Here is an 11,113-nt window from a genome sequence, read left to right on the forward strand (position 1 = left end):
CTATGATTCTATCTGCATTCATTCATATGCATCATTAAAAATGGCTTTCTGGCCGCAGACCAAGCCAGTCTACTATAATTCAAAGGCCACACATGGGGAAATGGGGGTCAGGAATGCAGCGCAATGCTTGTTTGAGCTACAGTGTTAGCAATGTTATTAATGTTATTCACCTATGCAAAGGGGGAATCAGCACAAGAGAAACAGAAAGGTGCAGAACAAATCACAAGTATTGCGACATATCTTCCATATGTTGGTGGAAGTTCCATAGCACCTACACCAATTTGTTACATGTGCATCTGCATTAGTATCAAAGACAGAGATCCCTCTGATCTTGACCTAAAGATTAACATCGCAAGTGCTTTTGGCGTTCCTTCTCTTTGCAAATCCCCTGATGATTTCTCTCTCCCGGTGCCCTTGTGAGTTTTATCAGCCCCTGATGATTTCTCCCAGTGCCCTTGTGAATTTTATCAGCCCCATTTTTATCGATGAATGTTGCCATGGTCTACAATTTATCATTCATAACTTGTTATAGTAACATGCTTTGAAAAATAGAGTATCTTTAGCCTTCCAATGTTGGTCTATTTCTGAGGCTATCTCTTCTTTCAAAGCACGAAAGTTCAGAAATACTTGAGTTCCTATTTTATTTTAAGAATTTTTATTTTAAGTATGGTGTGGCGGATTTTTGGACAACCACCATAGGCAATTTGTGAAGGAAGGTGTTAGACCTGTCATTAAGGAACATTATAGGAGGAGAGGCTGAAAACATCAACACCGACTTTGGTTAGTTTTTGGAAGTTATATTTCAGATAGCTGCAGTTGTGTTTTTATTAATTAATTATATGCTCAATTCTGTGTTTGTGTAAGAATAAATAAGAAAAGGCAAGGTATAGTTGGTTATTGCAGAGTTATTGAGTTGTTATTTGGGTGGAAAGAGAACCAAACTATCGAAACTTGGTAGGAACGGTAGCCTTGTACTTTCTCTTCTGTGTATGTACATGTTCAAATCTGATTGAGAGCAACTCTCCAGGGAATAGTCATTAAAGTGCAGTTTTTATTAAGATTATATACTATTGGTACTAGTTTCTATTAGAATTCCCGCCATGGCGGCACTATAGGCCGCAATGTCGTGTTTATAAGGCGGATTTTTGGGCTTCATCCTTTAAAAGCATTGCTCAGCTGATGGAAGTTCCAGGGAACAGATGAAATTGTCATATATCAAAGAATGGTGCAAAGTGTAGTAGCAGGGCTTCTAATTTCTATATTTTTTTTGGTTGGCATGGCACCCATACTTTCAAAGTGATCGAGGATGTCAAACTGATGGAGCATGATGTCTTGCTGCTGGATTGGTTCTTTGATTCATATTATTCTGGATTGACATGGGATGATCCAAAGGAAACGGTGACTCGGTGAGTTTTCTCTTTGGTATTTTTCTTCTTATTTGTTCTCATTGGTTTATTGACTTGAAATGTTTTAGGGAAATTTTCAGTGATCCCGTGAATACTAATTTTTCCTGAAAATGTTACATATTTTGTGTATGTGCCTTGGTGATTGTATGTTAGTACTCATTGGTAGGTGGCTATGTAACAAGTGAAATAATGGACCAATCAAATATAGCGGTTTGTTCAAATTTCATTACGCATCAGTGCTACCGCTGTAGCTGTTATTTGACAACATTTTGTACTAAATAACATATAGCAGAACAATAGCTGATATGTTGAACAAAGGAGATTTTGTTGATGAGAACAATGCAACTATAAAATTAGACTTTAGTAAACTCTGGTGAAGCTTGTATTTAACTTGAAGTAGTAGATTGTTGAAGATTTGACCTGATAGCATTTTAATAATTTAAATCAAGTATTAAATAAAAGATTCTCATTATTCTTATAAACAACTACCAGATAAAACTCAATATTTAGCTCGGTTGTTCAGTATGTTAGGATTTACAGGCTCTGGTGTAACTGATCTTGAATTGGGGACATAGATTTAAAAGTTCGTGAATGAATCAATTATCTGTTCAATGTGATTGCTTTTTTGTGTCTATTCATGCTTATCATAATCTGTTTTATTTCTTATAATGAACGGAGCAACTACCATGTAGCCGACTCCACTTAGTGGGATAAAGCTTGGTTGTTGTTGTTGAATTGAGCAACTGATTTAAATTTTTCTTGTTAATAGATTTTTTTCTTACTGTTTAGGTCCAAGGGAATTGACGAAGTCTTCTGACATTGGCCTAGTACTAGATCGAACATGTATATAACTGATGCTTATCATAATCTGTTTTGTTTCTTATAATGAACTGAGCAACTGATTTGAATTTTGCTTGTTATGGATTTTCTTTCTTACTGTTTAGGTCCAGGGGAATTGATGAAGTCTTCTAACATTGGCCTAGTTCTAGATTGAACATGTGCTTTGAAAAAGCTTCATAATATGTGTGTTGATATGCTGGTTCTTTGGTTTCTGTGATGAAATTCTGTATTTTCGCATTTTGGGTTTCTCTAAACCACTGCAAAGAAATTGAAAAGGGTTTCATTTGTTTTGTTTAGGATTAGGTGATCTATGATATGGATTGGTTCTGTTGCTATGTTGAATGATTGAAATGTATTTTTCATTGCTATATGTATTTGTAATTTTAGGGTGTGAAAATGGAGATAACTTGATCCTTTAATTGGTTATTCAGAATTTCATCAGTAGTAGGATGCAAGTACAATGATTGTGGCTGTTGTTTCTGATTTTTGACAACTGATTTCTTTTTCTGAATGGTTGCTTTTGCCCCTAATCAGAATTTTAAACGATGTACTCTTTATTTGATCCTAACATAGTCAAAAACTGAAGAGAAACTATATCATTGCATAATTGATCACTGTTAATAGTCCATTCAAATTATAGTTATTGCATCTTAGAGGAAGTATCAAAAAGTGGTTGGCAGGTAGCTTCTCAGAAAATCGATGTGCAGTTTTAAACCTCATGGTTTCAATTTGACATTTTTCATTCTCAGTAACCTTTTTCTCTTGTCAGGGGACTTTCATGTATAATTGCTTTGTCTGTGCAGGAATGAGAAATTTGGAGATAATTTCACTGTCATCTCAGTCTGTTTTAGGAATGAACTCTATTTTGGACCTAATGCAATTGTATCCATGTTCCTTGACATTTGGGTTTATAAGGATTTTCCTTAATCAACTGCTTCAACAAGTTTAATAACCATTCTGACATTGATCTTTGGTAGTTTTGGAGTTATTATGCATCTATGGTTTAATTTCATGTGCTGACCGGATCAAATATGGTAAATTTTGTTTATGTGCAAGCAATTAATTTTTCATATTGAAACAAGTCTATGGTTGTTTTTGTTAATTCATCCAATTCCCTAAAGCATCTTGTTCAATGGCAGAATGGATGGATATTGAACTTGTCGAAACCGATGATTAAGAACAAGGATTCAGTTGCATTAGGAATGATGCAGAACCTATATCCAGTTGATGAATGAATTGAGTTGGGTATATACATGTGGGAATTGAAATGCAGCTAAGAACTTGTAGAAATGGAAAGTGAAGGCTATGAATAAGGATTCTAGTGATGTTGAGGAATATGATAGAAGGTTTTTGGTAATGGCTAGTGGTGAAACTAGTGACCTTTTCAACCTGAAATTGAAGGGCTGAAGAGATTCAATGTGAAAGTGATTCATTCAACTGGATTTAAGAATGAGAAAGAGTTTAAAGATGAATTAACATGTTCTTTTTGTTGGATCTGGGAATTCTGGCATGGAAATTGCTTTGGATCTTGTCAGTGTAAAGTTATTTTACACATGTATCGAATGATGCGTTGTCATATTTTGTTTTAAACCTTTTTGTACATCAAAATTAAGATTGAACTTATTTATTAATTTGTCATAACTTATGATATATTTAACATGTCTATCATAGGCATGGTAATGTTTTCCCAAGATACTAATAAGCACTAAATCGATTTTTTTTGTACCATGTGCTCTCTCTGTTTTTAATTAATAGGTAATTTAATTATCTCATCACATTTATACCTACCATCTCTGTATCTGTGATGAAACATGTGAAGAAAATTCAACACATTTATCATCAAATTTTAAGACTATATTATGCATCAAGTAACTACTTTTGAATGTGTCAAAAAAGTTTTTGACACACTGATCACTTGTTGATAAAGACTATATTTGATGGCTATGTGTGACAAAATTAATGTGATATGTTTAGAATTCAAGCTTGGACTACTCCAAAGTTATTCTTTTAATCAAGCTAGGATAATATTAGTCATGTATTTGGTTAATTAGTATTAAATTAGTTTAGTCAATTTTGCTGTACATTTCATTTACAACTGTTCAGTTTGTTATACTTCAGTTATATATAAACTTTAGTATATTGTATCTTCCTTGATTCAAGTATATAATAAAATGCAAAAGACATATTCAGTAAGCTTTGTCTTTCACTTTTTGTAATAATGCATTGTGGTGGTGGGGTTTTGATTTTTGCTCGGTTGAAGTATTAGAGCATTCACAAGAATGGATTTGGTTCATACCGATTCAGGATTGCCATTTAAATTTGAAAGAAGGCGATTCCGAATAAGTCTTTGTTTTGCTATGACCATCAACAAGAGTCAAGGTCAATCACTTTCTAAGGTATGATTGTATATACCAAGACCTGTTTTTACTCATGGTCAACTATATATTGTTGTATCCAGAGTAACATCAAAAAATGGATTGAAAATGTTGATTTTAGATGAAGATGGCGAAGTTTGCACTTCTACAAATAATGTTGTATATCCTGAAGTGTTTGACAATCTTTAGGAAGTTATTCAAAGGTATGTCATCAATTTATCTCTTTATATATGTCTTTATAATTTAGAAATTTTTATGTCAATGACAAATTCTTATATGTTTGGCAGGTATTTTGGATATGTCAACTACTTTCCATTACTATGTATGGTCTATTAATTGGTATTTTTTATTGCAGTGTATTTAAATAGGCATTGGATTTACCCTCGAAAAGTTATGGTACATGGCAATTTGTGGTATTTGTATTAACCGATGTGGTGGATTGATATTTTTATTTATGTATTCATATTTATATTTGTCTACAGTTGCATTTGTTCTAAACAATCACCAACCCAAATGTTAAGACACTGGTTTGAATAAATGTTCTAATATCAAGTTTTTAAACAATTTTCTTCCCGTGCAATGAAAAACTAGTATCATAAATATAGAATAATTCCTCACGTGTGTAGGATTTTTACGGTCACAGCACAGTAATTACCAATAATAGTTTGCCACATAATCCCAACGTGGTATTCACACATTGGTTAAATTCTGCCACCTCATGTCCACATAAGACATAGCCACGTAAATTTCTAAACCCTACAATACACCGAAAGAGCCGCTCTATAAGAACCAGAAGCTCAGTCAAGTTAACAACTACCTCTCACCCACCCTAACTTCCGCCACATAATTTCACAAAGCTGATCCAACTTTAGTATCCACATCAAATGAGAGTCCGCAGAATTAGGTCAGACATCTCTACATTAAGCACGCTAATAATTTGTTTCTGTCACTTGGAGCAAATGATTTTTCCTTTTCTCTATCCCTCAAGGTCTCTGGCAACCTTTTTAAGGTCTTTGTCTTAACGGTGATGTTCGTAAAACCCTCAACTTAACATCCTGCTTCTTCAAACGAGGCGGTGAGAATGGTAAGATGCTTCTCCCATTTTTTATTTGAGAAATGGGCAATTGAAATTGTATTTCAAGACACAGCTGCTGAATGGGGCATCAAATCAAATACAATTTGTGTTTCTCTTGCACATTTCTGTTGTTTATACCAATTTAAGAGTGTAGAGTCTAACAGATTTTCTACTATCCCATGTCTCGTAGCAAGTCTGAATTACTTTACCTGATTTCAAAATCTTTCAATTTTGAACCTGCTATGTATATATCTGACAATAAATGTTGTTGTGTGGATCGAAAGATCATCGAAGATTTTACAGAGTTGAACAACAAAGATCTGATTGAGGAAAGTCAAAATGAACACAATCATGATCTATTTGTTACTATAAGAATGGGAGTGCACCTGATTTCGAAGGACCATTGAAGCTTCTACAAAGTTGAACAACAAAGATGTGATTGAGGAAAGTCAAAATGAACACAATCATGATCTATTTGTAACTATAAGAAAGGGAGTGCACTTAATTTCATAATCTTTCAATTTTGAGACCGCTATATATGGATCAGACTTGTGTGAATTGAAGGAGTGTCTGCTTGTTGATGTGTGAATCGAAGAAGTAGTGTTTGGTTTTATTAAAAATTATTAGATTTGTAATATTTAATCTATATTCATATTTATTACTTCCTCTGTTCCACCGAGTCTTTTGTTTATGATCAATGGATTATGTAAGATTTCTTTTTTTTGAAGAAAAATGGATTATGTAAGATTAAAATGGTAGATGAAACCATGAATCTCTTTGAAGAAATATATTAAAAAAATGTGATTCCTATCACTCTTATTTATAATTTGTGCAAATTAGAGAGAATCTCTTATGATTGGAAGGTTGTTAATGAGATGCATAATAGATTTTAACCAGCCAATGTCATCACTTACAATTTACTTATTACATGTTTTTGCAAAAATGATCATCTATTCATCTTGACAAGGCACCTGAATTCGTACACATAATATACTTGTAGATGGTGTCTGCAAATGCTTCCTTGATGTTGTAACTTATGAATGAATAATTTACACACTCTCTTTGAAAGAGATGATAATGATAAAAGCTGAGAAAATTATTCGCAAAATGATTGCTAGAGGTCTACTTAAGACAGATGCATAAAAGAAAAGTTTCCAAGTGAAACTATTCCCTAAACTAGGATAGATAAGTTAATGATTAACAATCATTGAATAAGTGTCAATTTTTACCACCTTCCATGTGTATTTCAATTCCAAGAAAGTACTACTATAGTACTACTGCACTGTTTCATCGAGATTAACCGTGCAAAACCTACATCTTCTGAAGCTATTTCCCTTCATATGTCAACACTGAACCATAGATTTTTTTCTCACTTTAGGTCCAGGGGAGTTGATGAAGTCTTCTGACATTGTCCTAGTACTTGATCGAACTTGTGGTCATAAATTCATAATATTTCGTCCTGGTTCATTTGTTTATGATTTAGACAATTTGTGATCTTTTGATATGGTTTGGTTTGTTGCTACAGTGAATGTTTTGAAATGTTTCTTTTACTGTGTCAAAATGACGATAACTTGATTCTTTAATTGGTTGTTCAGAAATCAGAATTTTTTTTCCTTTGTGAAAATGAATTTCAGCAGTAGTAGCCAGTAGGATGCAAGTACAGTGATTGTGCCTGTTGTTTCTGATTATTGACAACTGAATTATTTTCGGAATGATGTTTAGCTCCTTTTTGTGTAACAATATTTTGAAATCCTTGCTTTTTCCCCTAATCAGAATTTTAAGTGTACTCTTTATTTGATCCCAACATAGTAAAAACCTGAAGAGAAATCGACTCAAGTTGTAGCTATTGCATCTGATAGATAGTATGGAAAAGTGGTTGGCAAGTAAGCATATGACAAAATCGATGTGCAGTTTTAACTGCCATCTTTTAAACCTCATTGTTTAAATTTGACATTCAGGTATGATTGCTTTGTGTGTGCTGAAATGAGAATTTTGGAGATAATTTCATTGACATCTTAGTCTGTTTTAGAGTTATCAGTGGATTTACATAATGCTCTATATAGGTAACATGAATTTATTGTTTAAATGTAATAAGAGTGATTTTGTATTAATTTGACAACTGTTTGTATATGATAAGCCATATATATGGAGAAAATTATTGTGGAAAACAGAAACATGCCTTAGTGACATAATCTTGCAGTTTCAATGGCTTATTATGTTGGCACAGGCTTCAGTGACTGTATCAAACTTATATCTTTGTTCAGCATAAAGATTGAGCGTGTTCAAAATAACATGTTTTTTGCTACAGCATTCACAATTTTTTAGCAGCAAATTTTATGGTATATGGTTTTGCTTGAAGGAAATGGAAATGGTATATTGCTTAATGCTTCAAAAGTGTATTGACATCCAAGGAGCTGATCTCACAGTTATCTAATGTAATTTCTTGATTTGTCGACATCCAACGGTTGACTTACGAGTCTTGTCATTGCAGCCAACAATCTTCCTTTGGTAAGTTCAATCTAGACATGCATTAGCAGATAGTCTTTCGGTATCTATGTAGACATATGGTTTTTTTGACAACATGAAAATATGTGTAGCAGATAGCCTGGAAACAATTTTGAATCTACTTTGTCAGGCTGTTGATGACGAGAGAATTGGACAAGTAAAGGTGTTCTTACTGAGATCAACAATTTGCGTAAGCGAGCCTAATGAATCAGAAAACGCCTTGCTGAGTTGGTTTTATTACACCATGAGAGTTCTCCAACCAATAAGGAGGAGACAGTTGTTACTTGCAATAGAAGTAACTGTAGTGTAGTACAGTCACCAATAACTTGTAGTACAAGCAAGTGTAATGTAGTACAATCTTAGCTAGTTGATAGTACAATACAATGTGTATATATAGTGATTGTACTCTATTGATCAGAATCTAATGAAAACAGGTTTATTTCTCAGTTTCATAATATGGTATCAAGAGCTCTCTTTGAAGAGAGAGTTTGTTACGATCCATAACTACCTTTTCCGCTGCATTTTTCGCGCGTTTTCTTGAGTTTCTCGCGCAATTTTCTTCTCCTTCTTGTTGAATTCGTTGTGAATTCATAGTTTCTTCGTTGAATTCGTTGTGAATTCATCATCTTTTCTTTGAATTCGTTGTGAATTCGTTGTTTTTTGTTCGGTTTTGTTCAATTTTTCTGGAAATTTTCCAGATTCTCAAATATCTCTGTTTTCTCGTTCTTCATTGATTCACTATGGTTCGTCAACAATCTCATGCTGATACTGACTCCATTTTCTACGTTCATCCTAGCGAAGGTCCCAACACTGTGACGGTTACGCCTCTTCTCACCGGTTCCAATTATCTAGCTTGGAGCAGATCCATGCAACGAGCACTTGGCGCCAAAAATAAGCTTGCTTTCATCAATGGATCTACTCCAGAACCTGATGAAGATGATTTGAACAGAACCGCGTGGGAAAGATGCAATCATTTGATCCATTCTTGGATCCTCAATTCCGTTTCTCCACAAATTGCTCAAACCATCATGTTTCATGTGCGTGCTATTGATGTTTGGGAAGAACTCAAGGATAGATTCTCCAAAGCAGATAGAATTCGTGTTTCTATGTTGCGTTCATCTATCAACAATCTCAAACAAGGTTCCAAATCTGTTCTTGATTACTTCACAGAGATGAAAACTCTATGGGAAGAGCTTAATTCTCATAGACCTATGCCTCTATGTACTTGCATTCATCAATGCAGATGTGAAGCTATGCGTTCTGCACGTTATTTTCGTTTGGAGGATCAAGTTATTCAGTTTTCTGCTCTGAAAAAAGTTGTACCGAGATTGAAAACCATGAAAGGATATTGTAGACAGTTGCATCTCTTGTTCACATGTTCATTAGATTTACATTTCCATTAGGGAAGAACCAAAGTCTTTGCAGCTCGTACGAGTTATTTGGATTAGCAATTGAATATGTAGGTTACTAACTTCTCAAAACTTGGTTTTTTACTTTGTAATTGCATAAATGAGGAAGCCAAGTCATTAGATGATTTGATTATTGGTTTCCTCTCACTACTACCATTCTTTGTATAAGATTCATCATTAATATTGTTTTATAGCTTATAATCTATGATTCTGTCTGCATTTGTTCATTTTCATCATTGAAAATGGCTTTCAGGCCACAAGGCCATTCTACTATATATGCTATTGTTTTGTTTTATCAATAACCACCAGATATGGGAAATGGGGATCAGGAATGCAGCCCATCGCGTGTTCGAACCAGCTCATTGACTCTAGGTATCACTAGCTCCTAACAGCCGAGCTACACGTGCTAGTGTAAGCAACGTCATTTATGTTATTCACCCTTGCAAAGAGGGAATCAGCACAAGAGAACACAGATAGGTGCAAACATATTACAATATGTCTGCCATATATGTCAGCGGCAGTGCCGTAGCAACCAGACCAGATTGTTGCAGCGGTCTCGTGCAAGCCGTCTAGAACAACATTTTCGATAACAAAGGCAGAAATGACTAACTTAATCAATATGTGAATAAGTCAGCGACTACTTTAGAATATCGATAACATGAGGGACTAAATTGATTGAAGTGCCTAATGTGAGAAACCAAATCAGGCATTTACTCCAATAAGTTACAACGGTGTGGTGTTAAATTGTGTACGTATTGTGTATTGTATATCTTCTATGTATCCAAAGGAAACAGTGATTTTTCTGTGTTATATTTTTCGTCTAATTTGGTGTCATTGAAAATCTTCATAGATTGTTTGTGTGCTTTCATTTCATTTTGATTACTCACTATTTGTTGTCATTAAGGTATCAGATTTTTTGTGCTCTTGGATTGCTTGTATTTAACTCAGAAGAAGCTTGTCTTTAAACTTGAAGTCTCCACATCTATTTTTTAACCACATTGTTGATCAAAGAAGGTGAATAATCCTAGATTGATGGTTACATTTGGTTAGGGGATTCCAGCAAGAATTTTATTTCAGCCATTACATTAATTGATTCAAATGAATGTACAAGTTGGAGTTTGTTAATTTAAGATTCAATTGATTTGTAATTCCCTGCAATTTGAACTCTTTTTAATCAAGTCGCAATAACCTTTACTTAGTCCAATTCAATTTTAATGAAGAACAAGTAAAGGGCTTGGCATCGTTGATAAAGCAAAATTCCAAACCATCAACAGTGTCTTTCTCAAAGGGTAAAAGCATTTGACTATTTGTTTTACTTCTTCATTCCTGATCATAAACACCATTCGAAAAAAATTGTCATCGAATATACATCACTCGTATTTTTATTCACTTATAAAATTAGATATTTTTAAGATTGTGTAACCTTGTTTGCATATTTTTTTTGAATAATTTCATTTTTTTTTTTTGGTTTCATATGCTTCGTTTGTACTAAGAACATACATT

The 11,113-nt window shown here is 33.9% G+C and overlaps 1 long non-coding RNA gene across 2 annotated transcripts; it reads left to right on the plus strand.

Moving 5' to 3' along the window:
- Nucleotides 1–1,715: 1,715 nt before the first annotated feature.
- On the plus strand, nt 1,716–10,444 carry LOC146953980 (uncharacterized). Of its 2 annotated transcripts, none has more exons than XR_015011591.1 (4): nt 1,716–1,779; nt 3,050–5,705; nt 5,981–8,204; nt 8,294–10,444. It is a non-coding gene; the product is annotated as an uncharacterized LOC146953980 (long non-coding RNA). The 2 variants fall into 2 exon arrangements; XR_015011590.1 differs by lacking the exon at nt 1,716–1,779 and having other exon boundaries at nt 1,988–3,280; nt 3,386–5,705.
- The last annotated feature ends 669 nt before the right edge of the window (nt 10,445–11,113 follow it).

This window comes from Medicago sativa, chromosome 1, assembly GCF_051527215.1.
Source record: "Medicago sativa cultivar Bolivia chromosome 1, Bolivia_mono, whole genome shotgun sequence".
Classification (NCBI taxonomy): Eukaryota; Viridiplantae; Streptophyta; class Magnoliopsida; order Fabales; family Fabaceae; genus Medicago; species Medicago sativa.